Source organism: Triticum dicoccoides, chromosome 2A (genome assembly GCF_002162155.2).
Source record: "Triticum dicoccoides isolate Atlit2015 ecotype Zavitan chromosome 2A, WEW_v2.0, whole genome shotgun sequence".
In the NCBI taxonomy this organism is placed as follows: Eukaryota; Viridiplantae; Streptophyta; class Magnoliopsida; order Poales; family Poaceae; genus Triticum; species Triticum dicoccoides.
In genome coordinates, this window is record NC_041382.1 from 13,700,800 (window position 1) to 13,708,634 (window position 7,835).

A 7,835-nucleotide genomic window follows, 5' to 3' on the forward strand; every position below is an offset into this window, starting at 1 on the left:
CTTTTTGTCTTCTCCAAAAACACCATTCTATTCCACCTATAGTGCTATATCCATGGCTCACGTTCATGTATTGCGTGAAGATTGAAAATGTTTGAGAACATCAAAAGTATGAAACAATTGCTTGGATTGTCATCAGGGTTGTGCATGATTTAAATATTTTGTGTGGTGAAGATAGAGCATAGCCAGACTATATGATTTTGTAGGGATAACTTTCTTTAGCCATGTTATTTTGAGAAGACATAATTGCTTTGTTAGTATGCTTGAAGTATTATATGTCAATATGGACTTTTGTCTTGAATCTTTCGGATCTGAATATTCATGCCACAATTAAGAAGAATTACATTGAAATTATGCCAAGTAGCACTCCGCATCAAAAATTCTGTTTTTATCATTTACCTACTCGAGGACGAGCAGGAATTAAGCTTGGGGATGCTGATACGTCTCCAACGTATCTATAATTTTTGATTGCTCCATGCTATATTATCTACTGTTTTGAATGTTTATGGGCTTTATTATACACTTTTATATCATTTTTGGGACTAACCTATTAACCCAGAGCCCAGTGCCAGTTTCTGTTTTTACCCTGTTTTAAGGCTTCGAAGAAAAGGAAAATCAAACGGAGTCCAATTGACCTGAAACTTCACGGAACTAATTTTTGGAAGGAAAGAAGCCCAGAAGACTCGGAGTGCACGTCGGGGGACCTACGAGGAGGCCACGAGGCAGGGGGGCGTGCCCACCCCCCTAGGGCGCGCCCTCCACCCTCATGGGCCCCTCGTGGACCCCCTGACGTACTTCTTCCGCCTATATATCTCCATATACCCTAAAACTTCCGGAGAGCACAATAGATCGGGAGTTCCGCTGCCAAAAGCCTACGTAGCCACCGAAAGCCAATCTAGACCCGTTCCGGCACCCTGCCGGAGGGGGCAATCCCTCTCCGGTGGCCATCTTCATCATCCCGGTGCTCTCCATGACGAGGAGGGAGTAGTTCTCCCTCGGGGCTGAGGGTATGTACCAGTAGCTATGTGTTTGATCTCTCTCTCTCTCTCGTGTTCTTGATTTGGCACGATCTTGATGTATCGCGAGCTTTGCTATTATAGTTGGATCTTATGTTTCTCCTCCCCCTCTACTCTCTTGTAATGAATTGAGTTTCCCCTTTGAAGTAATCTTATCGGATTGAGTCTTTAAAGATTTGAGAACACTTGATGTATGTCTTGCCGTGCGTATCTATGGTGACAATGGGGTACCACGTGATTCACTTGATGTATGTTTTGGTGATCAACTTGCGGGTTCCGCCCATGAACCTATGCATAGGGGTTGGCACATGTCTTCGCCGTGATTCTCCGGTAGGAACTTTGGGGCACTCTTTGAGGTCCTATGTGTTGGTTGAATAGATGAATCTGAGATTGTGTGATGCATATCGTATAATCATGCCCACGGATACTTGAGGTGACATTGGAGTATCTAGGTGACATTAGGGTTTTGGTTGATTTGTGTCTTAAGGTGTTATTCTAGTACGAACTCTAGGGCTGTTTGTGACACTTATAGGAATAGCCCAACGGATTGATTGGAAAGAATAACTTTGAGGTGGTTTCGTACCCTACCATAATCTCTTTGTTCGTTCTCCGCTATTAGTGACTTTGGAGTGACTCTTTGTTGCATGTTGAAGGATAGTTATGTGATCCAATTATGTTAGTATTGTTGAGGGAACTTTCACTAGAGAAAGTATGAGCCCTAGGCCTTGTTTCAACGCATAGCAATACCGTTTACGCTCACTTTTATCATTAGTTACCTTGCTGTTTTTATATTTTCAGATTACAAATACCTTTATCTACTATCCATATACCACTTGTATCACCATCTCTTCGCCGAACTAGTGCACCTATACAATTTACCATTGTATTGGGTGTGTTGGGGACACAAGAGACTCTTTGTTATTTTGTTGCAGGGTTGCTTGAGAGAGACCATCTTCATCCTACGCCTCCTACGGATTGATAAACCTTAGGTCATCCACTTGACGGAAATTTGCTATTGTCCTACAAACCTCTGCACTTGGAGGCCTAACAACGTCTACAAGAAGAAGGTTGTGTAGTAGAGATCAAGCTCTTTTCTGGCGCCGTTGCCGGGGAGGTTAGCACTTGAAGGTATATCTTTAGATCTTGTAATCGAGTCTTTTAGTTTCTTGTTTTATCACTAGTTTAGTTTATAAAAGAAAACTACAATAAAAAATGGAATTGAGTTTACCTTATACGCTTCATCTTTTTAATATCTTTCGTGAGTATGATGGGAAGGAAAATTGTGCTCAAGTGCTAGAAGAAGAATGCATTAGAATGTTTGGCACTAAATATTTGAATGATGAGCATGCTTGAAATGTTGTTAGTATGAATTCCTTGAATACCCATGATTCTAATGATATGCAAAGCCACAAGCTTGGAGAAGCTATGTTTGATGAAGATGATATTTTTTGTCCCCCAAGTTTTGATGAGCAAATTTATTATGATGAAAGCATGCCTCCTATCTATGATGATTATTGTGATGACACGTATGATTTAAAGAATAATGATAACCATGAAACTTGTCATCTTGATCTTAATTTTCAATCACATGATAGTTATTTTGTTGAGATTGCTCCCACTATTATTCATGAGAAGAATTTTGCTTTTGTGGAGAGTAATAAAATTTCTATGCTTGTAGATCATGAAAGGAATGATTTAGGCCCTGGTTATATTGTTGAATTCGTTCATGATGCTACTGAAAATTATTATGAGGGAGGAACTTATGCTTGTAGGAATTGCAATAATATCAAGTTTCCTCTCTATGTGTTGAAAATCTTGAAGCTATGCTTGTTTTGCTTTCCTATGCTAGTTGATTGTTGTTCCCATAAGTTGTTTGCTCACAAAATAACTATGCATAGGAAGTGGGTTAGACTTAAATGTGTTAGTCATATTCTTCATGATGCTCTCTTTATGTTTCAATTATTATCCTTTATGTGAGCATCATTGAAATCATCATGCCTAGCTAGGGGCGTTAAACGATAGCGCTTGTTGGGAGGCAACCCAACTTTATTTTTATTCCTTGATTTTTTTCCTGTTTAGTAATAAATAATTCATCTAGCCTCTGTTAGATGTGGTTTTATGATTTTAATTAGCGTTTGTGCCAAGTAGAACCGCTGGGAAGACTTGGGGAAAGTCTTGTTAATCTTGCTGTAAAATACAGAAACTTTAACGCTCACGAGAATTGCTGCCATTTTTATTTGGAAAGTGCTATGTAGTTAATTCTTTTTGATGATGATTAATATATAAATTCCTCAGGTCCATAAATTTATTTGAAAATTTTATGAGTTCCATAAGTATACGTTTGATCCAAATTACTACAGACTGTTCTGTTTTTGACAGATTCTGTTTTTCATGTGTTGTTTACTTATTTTGATGAATCTATGGCTAGTAAAAGAGTTTATAAACCATAGAGAAGTTGGAATACAGTAGGTTCAACACCAATATAAATAAATAATGAGTTCATTAAAGTAACTTGAAGTGGTGATTTATTTTCATATACTAACGGAGCTTACGAGTTTTCTGTTAAGTTTTGTGTTGTGAAGTTTTCATGTTTTGGGTAAAGATTCGATGGACTATGGAACAAGGAGTGGTAAGAGCCTAGGATTGGGGATGCCCAAGGCACCCCAAGGTAATATTCAAGGATGACCAAGAGCCTAAGCTTGGGGATGCCCCGGAAGGCATCCACTCTTTCGTCTTCGTTCATCGGTAACTTTACTTGGAGCTATATTTTTATTCGCCACATGATATGTGTTTTGCTTGAAGCGTCATTTTATTTTATTTAGTTTTGCTTTCTGTTTGAATAAAATACCAAGATTTGAAATTATTAAATGTTAGAGAGTCTTCACATAGTTGCATAATTATTCGAATACTCATTGATCTTCACTTATATCTGTCGGAGTAATTTGTCATTTGCTCTAGTGCTTCACTTATATCTTTTCGAGCATGGTGGTAGTTTTATTTTGAAGAAATAGATGAACTCTCATGCTTCAATTAGATTATTTTGAGAGTCTTAAATAGCATGGTAATTTGCTTAAAATCCTAATATGCTTGGTATTCAAAGAATAGTTAAAAAAAATCTTATGAGTGTTTTGAATACTAAGAGAAGTTTGATGATTGATGATTGTTTTGAGATATGGAGGTAATAATATCAAACTCGTGCTAGTTGAGTAGTTGTGAATTTGAGAGATACTTGTGTTAAAGTTTGTGATTCCCATTGCATGCACATAAGTTGAACCGTTATGTGATCAAGTCGGAGCTTGATTTATTTATTGATTGCCTTCCTTATGAGTGGCGGTCGGGGACGAGCGATGGTCTTTTCCTACCAATCTATCCCCCTAGGAGCATGTGTGTAGTACTTTGTTTCGATAACTAATAGATTTTTGCAATAAGTATGTAAGTTCTTTATGACTAATGTTGAGTCCATGGATTATACGCACTCTCACCCTTCCACCATTGCTAGCCTCTCTAATACCATGCACCTTTCGCCGGTATCATAAACCCACCATATACCTTCCTCAAAACAGCCACCATACCTACCTATCATGGCATTTACATAGCCATTCCGATATATATTGCCATGCAACTTTCCACCATTCCGTTTATTATGACACGCTTCATCATTGTCACATTGCTTTGCATGATCATGTAGTTGACATCGTATTTGTGGTAAAGCCACCGTTCATAATTCTTTCATACATGTCACTCATGAGTCATTGCACTTCCCGGTACACCGCCAGAGGCATTCATATAGAGTCATATCTTGTCCTAAGTATCGAGTTGTAATTCTTGAGTTGTAAGAAAATAAAAGTGTGATGATCATCATTATTAGAGCATTGTCCCAGTGAGGAAAGGATGATGGAGGGTATGATTCCCCCACAAGTCGGGATGAGACTCCGAACAAAAATAAATAAATAAAAAAGGCCAAGGAAGCCCAAATAAAAAAAAGAGAAAAGAGGCCATAAAAAAAGAGAAAGCCGAAATAAAAAAATAAAAAAATGAGAGAAAAAGAGAGAAGGGGCAATGCTACTATCCTTTTACCACACTTGTGCTTCAAAGTAGCACCGTGATCTTCATGATAGATAGTCTCCAATGTTGTCACTTTCATATACTAGTGGGAATCTTTCATTATAGAACTTGGCTTGTATATTCCAATGATGGGATTCCTCAAAATGCCCTAGGTCTTCGTGAGCAAGCGAGTTGGATGCACACCCACTAGTTTCTTTTGTTGAGCTTTCATACATTTATAGCTCTAGTGCATCTGTTGCATGGCAATCCCTACCCACTCACATTGATATCTATTGATGGGCATCTCCATAGCCCGTTGATACGCCCAGTTGATGTGAGACTATCTTCTCCTTTTTGTCTTCTCCACAAACACCATTCTATTCCACCTATAGTGCTATATCCATGGCTCACGCTCATGTATTGCGTGAAGATTGAAAAAGTTTGAGAACATCAAAAGTATGAAACAATTGCTTGGGTTGTCATCGGGGTTGTGCATGATTTAAATATTTTGAGTGGTGAAGATAGAGCATAGCCAGACTATATGATTTTGTAGGGATAACTTTCTTTAGCCATGTTATTTTGAGAAGACATAATTGCTTTGTTAGTATGCTTGAAGTATTATATGTCAATATGGACTTTTGTCTTGAATCTTTCAGATCTGAATATTCATGCCACAATTAAGAAGAATTACATTGAAATTATGCCAAGTAGCACTCCGCATCAAAAATTCAGTTTTTATCATTTACCTACTCGAGGACGAGCAGGAATTAAGCTTGGGGATGCTGATACGTCTCCAACGTATCTATAATTTTTGATTGCTCCATGCTATATTATCTACTGTTTTGAATGTTTATGGGATTTATTATACACTTTTATATCATTTTTGGGACTAACCTATTAACCAAGAGCCCAGTGCCAGTTTCTGTTTTTACCCTGTTTTAAGGCTTCGAAGAAAAGGAAAATCAAACGGAGTCCAATTGACCTGAAACTTCACGGAACTCATTTTTGGAAGGAAAGAAGCCCAGAAGACTTGGAGTGCATGTCGGGGGACCTACGAGGAGGCCACGAGGCAGGGGGGTGTGCCCACCCCCCTAGGGTGCGCCCTCCACCCTCGTGGACCCCCTGACGTACTTCTTCCCCCTATATATCTCCATATACCCTAAAACTTCCGGAGAGCACAATAGATCGGGAGTTCCGCTGCCAAAAGCCTCCGTAGCCACCGAAATCCAATCTAGACCCGTTCCGGCACCCTGCCGGAGGGGGCAATCCCTCTCCGGTGGCCACCTTCATCATCCCGGTGCTCTCCATGACGAGGAGGGAGTAGTTCTCCCTCGGGGCTGAGGGTATGTACCAGTAGCTATGTGTTTGATCTCTCTCTCTCTCTCGTGTTCTTGATTTGGCACGATTTTGATGTATCGCGAGCTTTGCTATTATAGTTGGATCTTATGTTTCTCCTCCCCCTCTACTCTCTTGTAATAAATTGAGTTTCCCCTTTGAAGTAATCTTATCGGATTGAGTCTTTAAAGATTTGAGAAAACTTGATGTATGTCTTGCCGTGCGTATCTGTGGTGACAATGGGATACCACGTGATTCATTTGATGTATGTTTTAGTGATCAACTTGCGGGTTCCGCCCATGAACCTATGCATAGGGGTTGGCACACGTTTTCGTCGTGATTCTCCGGTAGGAACTTTGGGGCACTCTTTGAGGTCCTATGTGTTGGTTGAATAGATGAATCTGAGATTGTGTGATGCATATCGTATAATCATGCCCACGGATACTTGAGGTGACATTGGAGTATCTAGGTGACATTAGGGTTTTGGTTGATTTGTGTCTTAAGGTGTTATTCTAGTACGAACTCTAGGGCTGTTTGTGACACTTATAGGAATAGCCCAATGGATTGATTGGAAAGAATAACTTTGAGGTGGTTTCGTACCCTACCATAATCTCTTCGTTCGTTCTCCGCTATTAGTGACTTTGGACTGACTCTTTGTTGCATGTTGAAGGATAGTTATGTGATCCAATTATGTTAGTATTGTTGAGGGAACTTGCACTAGCGAAAGTATGAACCCTAGGCCTTGTTTCAACGCATAGCAATACCGTTTACGCTCACTTTTATCATTAGTTACCTTGCTGTTTTTATATTTTCAGATTACAAATACCTTTATCTACTATCCATATACCACTTGTATCACCATCTCTTCGCCGAACTAGTGCACCTATACAATTTACCATTGTATTGGGTGTGTTGGGGACACAAGAGACTCTTTGTTATTTGGTTGCAGGGTTGCTTGAGAGAGACCATCTTCATCCTACGCCTCCTACGAATTGATAAACCTTAGGTCATCCACTTGAGGGAAATTTGCTACTGTCCTACAAACCTCTACACTTGGAGGCCCAACAACGTCTACAAGAAGAAGGTTGTGTAGTAGACATCAGTCCGCACGCTTAACATTCGGTGATGATCGGTATTATGAATTTATGTGTTTTGATATACCGAAGGTAGTTCGGAGTCCCGGATATGATCACGGACATGACAAGGAGTCTCGGAATGGTCGAGGCATAAAGATCGTTATATTGGAAGGCTATGTTTGGACATCGGAATGGTTCCGGGTGAGTTCGGGCATTTATCGGAGTACCGGGGGCCGGGTTACCGGAACCCCCCGGGGAGTATATGGGCCTTATTGGGCCTTAGTGGAAGAGAGGAGAGGAAGGCCAAGGTGGAGGGCGTGCCCCCCTTAGCCCAATCCGAATTGGGTGGGGGGCCGCCCCCCCCCCC